The sequence below is a fragment of the Pezoporus occidentalis genome, unplaced genomic scaffold (genome assembly GCF_034315485.1).
Source record: "Pezoporus occidentalis ecotype Australia unplaced genomic scaffold, CSIRO_AGI_Poc_V1 ctg20, whole genome shotgun sequence".
In the NCBI taxonomy this organism is placed as follows: domain Eukaryota; kingdom Metazoa; phylum Chordata; class Aves; order Psittaciformes; family Psittacidae; genus Pezoporus; species Pezoporus occidentalis.
The window spans coordinates 8,091,758-8,103,138 of record NW_026913856.1 but is presented as its reverse complement, the minus strand read 5'-3'; the positions used below and the strand labels follow the sequence as shown (position 1 = coordinate 8,103,138).

The 11,381-nt window shown below is 53.6% G+C and overlaps 1 protein-coding gene across 1 annotated transcript in view; it reads left to right on the top strand.

Annotated features, from left to right (window-relative positions):
- Nucleotides 1-11,381, top strand: part of IRF8 (interferon regulatory factor 8) — a 209,455-nt gene that overhangs the window by 8,453 nt on the left and 189,621 nt on the right. The gene's annotated exons all lie outside the window — the stretch shown is intronic.

Below are 11,381 nucleotides of genomic sequence, written 5' to 3'. Positions count from 1 at the left end.
TCCCCATGCTGCCTGCTCGGCCTCCATGGTCCCTGGTGCCTTCCCCAGCTCAGCCCTCACCGGCTTCTCCCTTTTGATGACCTAGTATTTAATAGAGGAGGATTGATGCACCACTAAAAGAAACCTTCATGTTTGCCCCGGGGCCAGCAAGGCACATGAAGGAGCTTTAAGGTTTGTTTCCTTTTCCCCTGTGCTCTCAATCCCTGCCACTCACTGCTGATGTGACGATGGAGCTGGGATCCTGCTCTTGCCTCAGGACATTCGATTTCAGTGTATTTAAAAATCAATTACTCACTGTTATCTTATTAAAAAAGAAGATGTTCCCTTAGATTAATGGGCTGGAAGCGTCATCCTCCACACAGGCTTTGGAGACCACGTCTGCTGTTGTCTCCCTATGGTCAATCTGAGCCTGTTCCCTGTCATGCTGGTGTCTCTTTCAATAGCCCAAGAACAAGGTTCCATGGACATCTTTCTCCTAGGAAAGAGCTTGCCCTGCTCCTTCTGGTTTTCCTCCTTGAAGCACTCCATGGATTCACCATTGCAGGAGGGAAACCCATCGTCCCTGAAGCTTGTGCTTGCATGTTTAACCTGGGGTTTTCCAGCTATAGAAAACCAGAAGCCACCTGCCCTGGAAGCGCTTTTGCTCCCTCCATCCCATGGATTGCTTATTGCCTTGCTATGCCTGATAAGTTTGTGCGTATAAGAAAGGGGGAGCTTATTCATTAGGTATTTGCTCAGCACCAGGTGCCCGTTGCAGTGGATGCAACCCTGGCATCTCTCAGCCACTGACTGCTGTCTGGGTGCAGCCTGTATGTGCAGAAGGGTATAGAGAGGCCATAGGGGCAGCACATCTAGCAAGAGGGAGTGAGATTCTTGGCTTCTTAACCCTGAGCTGGGATGCCTCCTGGCCTCCTCGAAGTGCCAGTGTGCAGAGCCTTTATCCTGCTGTTGGGTGGTGGTCATTGAGCCTGTTTAGCCTTCAGTGCATGAGAAATGAGGTGCATTAACAGCAGAGAGGGGTGGCACCAACCCATGAGGGTGTTTGGGCTGAAACCAGCCCCATTTTGAACCCCCCAGGATGAATTAGACCAGATGTGACTTGGGTAACTGCAGGAGGAGGCGTGACAGAGGTAAGAACAGCTCTAGAGAGGTGGAAGGGGCTGCACATCATGGGCACAGTCTGTTCCCCCCGTTCCTCCCTCCCTACAAGGTATTAATTACACCCTCCCTGCAGCAGCTTTAGGAAAGCTGATACAGATCTCCGCTGATGCCACCCATCCATTAAACACAAGGGCTAGTGGTGGCTGCTCCAGCTCTGATCCTTCGAGCCTGAGCACAGCAAATGGCTCTCAGCCCCCTTCTCCTTCCCTTGAGGGATAAAAAGGACATTTGCTTGCTGGGCTCTGGGGGGTTTTATTGCGTCTCTATTAAAGCTGTTAAAAATATTTCCATTGTAGTAGTGTCTGGGAGTGATAAGTATTCATAACAGAGGGGATTCAAGATGGGTTTGGTTGTAAAAACACCTCTAAGCTGGCTGGATTTATGGCTGTTAAATCATCCCTTCTCTCATCTGTCACAGCCTTTTCAGATGTTCATCACTGAACAACAGTGAAGTTGGGGCCATAATTCGTGCCGCAGTGTGTGGAGCAAGAGGGAGGGGAGTTCTCTCCATCAGTAACAAGCTCGTGATTTATGGAGACCCTCTCTTGTTCTTTCTGGTCTGTTTTCCTCCAGCAAGAGAAGCTTTGACTCTCACTATCTGCTCCCTGGCTGCTGCCAGCTTGCCCAGCCAGCTGGAGCCAGGCAGGGCCTGGTGGATTTAGAGCCATGCTGGAAAGTTCAGGGAATTGAGGGCTGGCCCTTGCCTTGCCTGCAGTGGGCTCTGCAATGCGGGGCTGAGCCTCTCACGGTCTGCTCCGGGATTGCATCTCCCCATCCTCCCCTTCTTTTGGGGTGAAACGTGGAAATCCCACCGCAGCAGCCTGTGAACAGCCTGGGTTTAGGCAGTGGTGGGTCAGGAGGTGGCAAGGTCACTTCCTACTATATAGAATCATAGAGTCAACTGGGTTGGAAAGGACCTTTCAGATCACCAAGTCCAACCGCTACCCCAGCACTTCCAACACCACTACTAAACCCTGCAGCAGCAGCAGTGTAGGACTTGACCAATGCCACTGCCAGACCTGCCCATTCCATACCTTTCCATCACCACAGTGCTTATCAAAGCAGAGCAATGGACAATCTTCTGGGGACAAAAAACCCTCCAGCTTTATCCATCTGCTGCTAATTCTCACTCTGCCACAGTGTGCAGAACGCAACTGAAAGCTAAAGCTAAGCTGTCAGCGCCGGGTACCACTGCACCAAGGCCAGCATCCTGCATGGACGCTGCTGGCTACTGCAACACCAGCCTGATGCCCGCAAAAACGGGACCCCAAAACATCTGTCAGAGGCTGGTTTGCCCCCCCCCCGTTTCTGCCAGGTGCGCTGGTAATCGGTTTCGTAGCCCCATCAAGTGTCTGCCAAGTGAACTGCATTGCTGGCTCGCAGCTTCCTGGCCCCCAGGTCAGGCAGCGCTTGGCCTGGTATCCCCCCCCAGTATGAGTCTGTCGATGCCTTCAAAGCCAGGATGTGCTCGGGAAAAGCTCCCAGTAGATGCAGCCCCATCTGCTTTCCCACTGGAAAAACCATTGGTGTGAAGTGGGTTTTGGTGCAGAGCAGGAGTTGATTTGCTGCCAGGGGACCCCCAGCCATCAACCCCATTGTCCCTTGGTCCCCATAGGCAGTGATGGACAACAGTGAAGGTGAGTATGATAAAAGCTGCTTAAGGGGGGTGATATGGGAAGGGAAACACTGCCCAAGGTGAGGGAGATGGGGTCTGGGTCTGGATTTTGCAGGTTACTCATGGATGTGCTGTGCTTGGCTGGCTGCAGCATTCCCATCCTTAGACCATCTGATGTCTAATATGGGATGGTTCAGCACTACCTCAGTGCTTTGAGGCTCTCCCCACTAAATGCTGCTGAATTTCCTAGGGATTATAGGAAGGAGACCTGTTGAAATCCCCTTTTGCCTCCCTCCAGACACAGAGCATCTCCAGGAGATGTTTCATTTTGCCCTATGGTAAGTGTCTAAGAAAACACAGGGGACTTACCAGTGCCTTCCCACTGGGATGGGGGTGATGTTTAGCTTTTAAGTCTCTAAGCTTAGTGAGATAGATTCCATCATTAAAGCGTTTGATTTTATCCTTCTCTGAATGATTTACAATTGAAATTGGAAGATTCCCATGGAGAAACACGACTTTGATTTGTTTTATTTTTCCCTTGCAGGAGTCTGAACGTCCCAAATCTGTTTTATGGCAGCACAGGGATGCTGCTGGGAAGAGATGTGCTGCAGCTCCTCTTTCAGAAGGGCTCGAAGGCAAGGCTGAGTCATTGTGTGCATAGACAGAGCTGCAGATAAGGCCCTGGACAGTAACCAAACACATCTGTCCATGCAGCCACAGCCAGATGTGAGTCACATCCTCTTGCTCTGCACTTTCAACTCAAGACACTGAGTCTGGGCTAGGTCACTGCAGCTCCTTGGCTGGACGTGGGGGCACATGGTGGTGTCTTGGCTGTATTGTTTTTACCCAAGCACTGGTTTTTCACTGCTGACTTCCCAAAGGACATTGAGCTCAGCTGTGGGCAGTTTTTGGCACGGGCTAACTCCCCCTCCCTGCAAGCACAGCAGGATGTGCAGCTCTGTAAAGGCTGGACAAGCTGGTCCTTCCCTGCCAGCATGAAGGTGGATGGAGCAGATCCCTCTGGAGCCAGTTAAGTACGATGCTCAAGGATGCTTTCTTAGTGGAGCCTTGATCCTGGAAAACTGAGGGCCTAAAGCCCTATGTGTGTACTTGTTGGGGATGCAATTGGAGATTGAAAGGTGATGTTCCTCCTGCAAACAGTGTGGAGGGACATGTGTTTTCCCTGCAGCACGCTGTGCTGATCGAGCAGTGCACCATGCGGGTGCTGCATCCCTAAAGCTTGTGTTTTATGACCCATTTCTGCAGTTCCTGATGAAACAGGACATTTTTGGCTGCAATCACAGGCTAGAAACCCCAGGGCGGGGGGGGGGCATGTGGGACACGAGGCCTCTTGTGTCACCTCTGCACAAGGTCACCTCCTCCAGCCTTTGGCTGTTAATGATATAAACACCTCTTCCTCCTCCCTGGGAATCGGACATTCAAGGCATAAGAAATAAGAAATCCAAGGATGTGGCACAAAGAAAAAAGACTGAGGTCCCCATGGGACTATTGTGGAGCTGGCAGCAAGCAAAGCCAATTCCTCACTAAAGGGAGGCAAAATTGAGCCGTTTTCCTTGGCTGGCCTCTCCTGCCACTGCCTGCACAGCTTCCAGGCTGGATGCATTTACAGGGGGACCATTCACTGCCTGCAGGCTCCCAGCTTTACAAATGTGCTGGAAATGGGTCTGAAATGACCTTTCCCCATTGCAGACTGTGGGGTGGTTGCTTTTGCCTGTGGGTTTTGGTATCCAGACCCTCCTGGCCACCACAGGGGCTGGGTGATACAGCAGAGGAGATGCTTGGAGAGGAGCTGGTCCCTGAAGCAGGAGGGTAAAAGGGTGCTCTAACGTGCTTATCTGGGAGCCCAGGTTTCCCAAGATGGCACTGTGGTGTTTTACTATAAGGCAGCAGAAAGGGGAGATAAAAAAAACCCTCCTGGATCACGTGCATCTGGTGCAACTGTGCAGGGCAAATATTTGACGTGCTGAATAAACGAGCAGGAGGGAGATGTCAGGTTCCTGCACCGGGGAGCTCTGACTCATGTTCCCAACACAAGCAGTACACTTCAAACACCTTCCCCGCAGGCAGCTGCCAAATGTCCCATCCCTGGAGCACTGCACACAGAGGGGAGGTTGCTCACATCTCTGCTTGCAGCCAGAGCATCCTCACACAGTGCTGGGGATGCAGTTAATATCCCACCATGGGCTGGGGCAGCCACATGGGTGATGGAGAGGCAACTGCAAGGGGGGTCTGGGAGAGGGGTGCCCTTTGTTTCTTAGGGATGCTGAGCTCTGATCCAGTCGCCTTATTCACCGTTGGGATGCTCCTATTGAACAAACAGCCAGAGATGCTGCAGCCACCTTACTGCCTGCATGGTGGGCTTCACCTCCTGGCTCTGACCCAGGTTTAGGTTGGAAATACTGGACAATTCCCTCCCTCCCAGTATTGTTTTAAGCTTGTGCTAAAGCAGCATCATTTTTCTGGCCGGTTGCTTGTGGAAAGCTTGTTGGTGCATCAAGAGTGAGTGTTTGAGCACAGCACTGGGGGTTTTCTGCCCATCCAATTGCAGCTGCAGGGAAAAAGTGGAATATCACAGCTGAGCCCTCATTTCCCACCAGGGCAGCACTTGTGCACAACCTGCTATTCAATCTCCTTCAAGAAAAGCCTCTGCTCCGGGTACAACACTGCCTATGTCCTGCTCCAGACCCACAAGCCATCCATCCATCCATAGCAGATGCGTGCCAGCCTCCTGCTCACAGTGTGGCACTGCCTTCCCGAGGGGCACAGCTTGTGCCTCTGAGGACAAGGGAGTATTTTGTGATGTGCTTTGGTTTTAGTGTGTGACTGTGAAATGTTGTCCCCCCGCCGACCGCATCCTGAGGCTTGTGGATATGAAAGTCCACATGGTTCTTTCTTCCTGTTAATTGCTGTGATTTGTCCAGCTCTTGCCCATGGTCAGGAGCAAGGCTTGGCTTGGAGCTCCCTTGGTGGATTTATTTATGGTGCAACCCCCCCCCCCCAACCCTTGTGTTGTGCATCCCATGCACGGAGTAATTTTGCTCACTGGAGTAATTTCCTTGCCCCCAGTGGGACTTCTCTTGTGAATAAAGCAATGTGGGATCGGAGTCTGAAAACCACAGCCTGGGAAATGTATGCAGAGGAGGGAAGGAGGGCGATTGCTCCTCGCAGGCGAACAGCAGGGCTGATTGCTGCTCTCATTGCAGGCGCAGGGCCGGGCTGGTGCTCATTAGCAGGCAGCTGGATGGAGGGCAGAGTGCGATAGCTCACAAATTGCCTTGGAGCAGAGGTTGGTGCCTCCTGCCCTGGATGCTGGGTGCCCGGGGGGCCTGGTACCAGGTATGGAAGCGCTCATACTCAGCTCCTGCCATGGCCTTCCAGCATCCTGGAGCCTGTGAGTCTTTTCTGGGAAGGAATGGGAGCTGGACAATGCTGCTGGTATCAGTCTTGTTGGCAGCAAGTCAGGGCCTCTCCATTTGAACCATGTCTGGGATGGAGAGGGAGGGTAAAGAGAAGGGCTTGAGCAAAAGCACAGGATCAGGGAAGGGAATAGGTGAGGAAAACTCTTCTCTCTGCTTGGAAGAGTCTGAAACATGAAGTATCCATGGCAGGAAAAAGTAAAGGCTGATGGTTTTGCCTGGGGCATGGGGAGAGCGCCAGGCACAGCCTGGACCAAGCAATGAGCTGAGGCCACAGAGCAGCATGGACCGAGGGAATGGGCTGTGCTGTGATGCGATGTGCCCTCTGGTCCTGCTCCCAAAACCACAAGCAATCCCTATGGGGCTCCCCAGGAGCTGTTCCCATGGCTGGGCTCATCCTGTACCCTCCATGGCAGCACCCATCAAAGGGGACCATGGCACAGGGTGCCCCTCCAGAGCCCCAGCAACAGCCCTTTGCGGGGGGCCTTGTTTTTCTCATTGAAGGCGAATGGGAGCCACCATCTTCCGAGCAAAGAGCATTTTTAATCTCCTGCTCCTGCTCTGTGCAATTATCTTGATTCCCTCCCCTCGTTTCCTGCAGAGGTTTAATTAAAATGCATTGTTCGCCTCGCCAATTATTTGCTCTGTCCCCCGGATAACCTCTGTGCAGCGGCTGGCTTGGTGGGGATTTTTTTCCTGTTGTTTTTCTTTCTCTTTTTTTCCTGTTCCCATTGTTGTTATTGAGGTTTCTCTCTGTTCCCCCCCCCCGCCTCTTTGGCAGCTCCTGTAGTGTTTACCTGCCCAGGAAAGGAGAACAGGGGATGTGTGTGGACCACGGCAGCCGTGATGCAGGGGGGCTGCAGCATCCCCATGGCGCCGGGCAGGAGGCACACATAGCTCCGTGCCCTCAAGCAGCTGAAACAACAAGACCTTGTTGACTTGCCTTTGAGTTCCCCAGCACTCGGCAGCTGCTGCTCCAGCAGGTGATAATTGAAACCGGGACTGAACCTGGATGGCGTCAGGGGTTGAGATGGAGTTCAGGCTCCATCTATCCCCTTTCCCCGCTGCCGCGGTGTAATGATGCTGCTCTCTTTGCGCACGGCTGGGGACCATGGGGATGATGGAGGGGGTGACAGTTCTGGTACCCAAGGAGAGGGGTAGTGGGATGGGGAGCCGAGCTGCAGCACTGCAAAGTCAGACCTCAAGGAGTGATTCCAGAGAAGGGGTGTTCAGTGCTTTCTAAATATAACCCCATTGCAGGACCGAAATAACAAGCTGCTGTGCTTGAATCCATGCCAAAGCAGCTGCTGAGGGCTGTGGCCCCTCGGTGTGATGGTCTTGGTGGGGGTACCCACTGCTGGTTTCCCCCCCTCCTTGGCAAAAGAAAGGCTGGAGAGGGGTGAGCATTGGATGCAGGATGGCTTTGAGAGATGCTGATGGTCAGCCCTAAGATACAGTGTGGGGGCTTGGGGGAAGGGCAGGAAGCTGCTTTTGCAAAGGTCTCTTGGGAAGGGGGGTTTGATCCTCCCAAAGAGATGGGATTTGGGAAGGGGGTACTGCCATGTGGTTTCCCCCTGTCCGAATGGGTACAGTTTGGAGATCAGGACTCATGCCTTGTCTGTCGGGAGACACCAACCTCATGGGGGTGTCTTACAGGTCAATAGTGTCATCTCCTGCAAGGTCTTGCTTATGCATCCCCAAAGCTTTTTCTTCTCCTGTCTCTGCAAGGTCTGGCAGCTTGGGGGGGATACTTGGGGTTGTTTCACTGTGACATCCCAGGGGATGGCATGGGCTGTGTCCGGCTCTGTGATGAGGTGCTGGGAGGTCTCTCCCTAGTTATGGGGTGGCATGCCCATTGGGGAGGATGCATGCTTTCCCCACTGACCACTAAGGCAGTGGCTGGCTCCATCCCAAAATGCCTGGCTCCTGCTGGGTACCACAGTGGTGATGCCCTCCCGTGTGGTGATGGGCAAAACCTCTGCCAGCTTTGATTTCAGGCTCAAGACCTGCTTTGTGTCAGGATCACCCCGTTGACAGCTTCCACCTTCCCAATGGACTGGGAGAAGCCAAATGACAGACCAGTTTTATAGGGTCCCATTGGTCACTGAAGCCAGGAGCATGGGTACCCCCCCCTTAGGCATCTCTCACTTCAGCATCTTCCAATGGGGTGGAATTTCATCTGGCTGAACTCAGCAGTGGCTTTGCCAGGGAATTCGTGGAAGGGGTGGACAAAAGCCATCCACTTGGTCTTGGCTTTGGGACCATGGGTGCCAAATATTCCCAAATGATGTGGGTATGTGATCCCATTAGCTCCTGCGTGCCTTGGGACACCCCAAAGCAGACTAATGCCACACTCCCATAAAGACATGCACAACAGGGAGGATGGCAGGGAGAAACGGGGACTAAACCCACCTCGATGCCAGGATGGTGGGGAGAGCAGGCCCAGCAAGGATGCTGAGCAGGGAGATGCCAGAGGGAGGGAGGCCAGGCTGTGTTTCCATGCTCCATGGGATGGCCTGGGGAGGTAACACTGCTATTCCCACAGGTCGTGGGTCTGTTGGCATCTACAAGGGTTTGGTGTGGGATAGGATTCAGTTGTTTGTGGGCATCTGCTCCTTGAGGAGCCCAGCAACCCAACTGAATCTCAAAGAGACATCCCTGACAGATGTAGGTTGAAATTACTCTTAGCACAGGATGAGCTGCTTTTGGGGCTCCAGAGTGAGCAAGCATCACTCGTGGGGCACCTTCTCCCACCCGCCTTTCCAAGCCTGATGATGAAACTTGGAGCAGTTTCCAGTCCAACTGCATCCCCAGACTAGGAATCCCTGGCCCTGCAAGGAGGACGCATCCTCTTCTATCACTTTGGAAGAGGGTACATCAATACCTCCACTCCACGCATCCTGCCCCACGCGTCCAAACCTGCCCCATGCTCCAGCTTAAAGCCTTGAGCTCAGCCTTGGCACTCTCTCAGCCAGACCTACAGGGCTGATTTTGGGGGCGGGCTGAGCATCGTGTCTGAAGCTGTTGGCATTGCAGTCACACCAAGCACGTGCACAGCCCTCGCGGTCCGATGCGGTCTGGCAGGGAAGTGGCTGGCGTCACTCCACACAGCCAAGCAGCAAAAGTTCCCTCCTGGGGCAACGTGTCCTTCTGAGCGCTCCTCGTTTTGGTTGTTGTTATTATTTGAGGTTTAAAATCCATACACCTGCCTCGATCTGGGTGTGCTTCATAATTGAAAACTCTCAGTTGCGCGCTTCTCCCATGCAAAGCGGAGGCTTCGAAGCAGTGGGGGGAAATTGAGCGGATGCATCTGCGGCCGAAGTGAAAATTTGAGTGGAAATTCAGTCTTTCCTCCTCAAAGCAGGGGCACAGGTTCCCAGGGCCCTGGACAAAAGCCCATCGTGGCCTTGCCTTGCTGCGGTTGAGAGGCTATGGGAGATAGGGGCGATGCAGTGAAGGAAAAGGGCTTTCTGGAGCACATTTTGGCCGTGGAGATTCAGATGCTGTAAAAGGGAAATGTGATTTCCCAGTGGGATTATGGGTTGAGGAGAAGGGACTGGACATCACCCAGGCTTTGAGCATCACCATAGAGGCCCTGTCCCCTACCACAATGGGGCTCAGCAGTCTTGGGGCAAGGCGCGAAGCTATTGATGGTGTTGAGTTGTGCCCTATGCTTAGTGAGGCTTTGGTGCTTCCTGATGTCCAGATGTACTTCAGCCAGGGATTTTCTGTGACACTGGGTTGTCTTTAATCCTCTTTGGCACCCACCTCTTCACCACCATCAACCAGGACTTCATGGCCACCACCATCACCACCAGAAGATAATCACAGAATCATAGAACACTTAGGGTTGGAAAGGACCTTAAGATCATCCAGTTCCAACCCCACTTCCATGGGCAGGGACACCTCCCATTAAACCATTGTCACCCAAAAACGGTGATAACCATTGTCACCCAATAATGGTGATTCTGGCATTGTGCAGAAGGTAGGATGTTGACATGAGCATCTACTCCTGGGACAGGGTCTTTTGGGCACCCAAAGGCTCCCAGGGGCTGCAAAAGGCTGCCTCCACAGCTGAGGGTGCAGGGCGAGAGCTCCCCATCCCCTGCCCTCCCTTGGGGACCACCTGGGGAGGCAACACGGAGGAAAAGCGAGCCTGGAGAGAAGCAAGGAGGAGAAACCTGGCTGCAAGACCGCTGGTGGAGAGATGCCATCTAGAGCTGTGCGAAGGAGGAGCATCCCCTCGGGGTGGAGGGAGGGAGGGGAGGGATGATCAGGGGCTTTGAGGGGGCGCACGTCCCCGTGGGAGCCTGCTGTCGCATCCCATGTGGATCTGATTTCTCATCCCACAGATTCCTTTCGGCTGAGGGAAGCCCGCGGAGCCGCGCGGCCGCAGCAGGCGGGTTCCTCCCGGGTATTGTCTTGTGTTCGGTTTTAATTGGGAGACAAAGGGCCGCGTGCTGGAGGGAGCCTGCCTTTCCCAGCGCGGCTTTGTCTGCGCGTCTTCGTGGGAAGAAGAGAAAGAAGCCAAGGGAGCAGGGCGATCCTCAGGCCACCGAGCACCACCCGGCCCTGGGGCCGCCGTCCCCCTGTTCCCATGGGAGAACCAGACCCTTCCGAGTGCCAGCTGCCCCTTTCCTAGGGAAACGGCTTGAGATAAGGGTGAAGGGGAGCAGCTGCGGGGCCGAGGTTATGCTATAGGCAGGTGTGCCTATCACTTGTGCTCTCCTGAGCTTTATTCCTCTCTTTTCTTTCCCCTTCTCCTTTTAATCCCCTCCAAACAAAGCACAAGGGCAGCTGCACCCCGCAGAGCATCGCTGCGGCCACTCAGGACCTCACTTACGGATCCCAGCTTTGCAGGTGATTCCTCCCGCATCCCTTTGCCAAAGCAAACCCTCTCGCTGGCTGAGAGGGGCTGTTTCCAGGCAGGTCGGGGTGTTTGCTGGAGCGGGGATGTTTCTGGGAGCAGTTTCCAAGGTGAAGGAAGCAGCCCACCCCGCAGCGCATGGGGCCGCTCAGCAAAGGGATGGCTATTTATGGGCTGAAAAAAGGGAAATTGTCCAACTGCTGAAATTGGCAGTGAATCCCATGACTATAATAAACAGCTTCCCGGCCAATGTCCCTGGCTATTTTCTGTTTTGGCTCTGAGAGGAAGATTTATTTTGTTT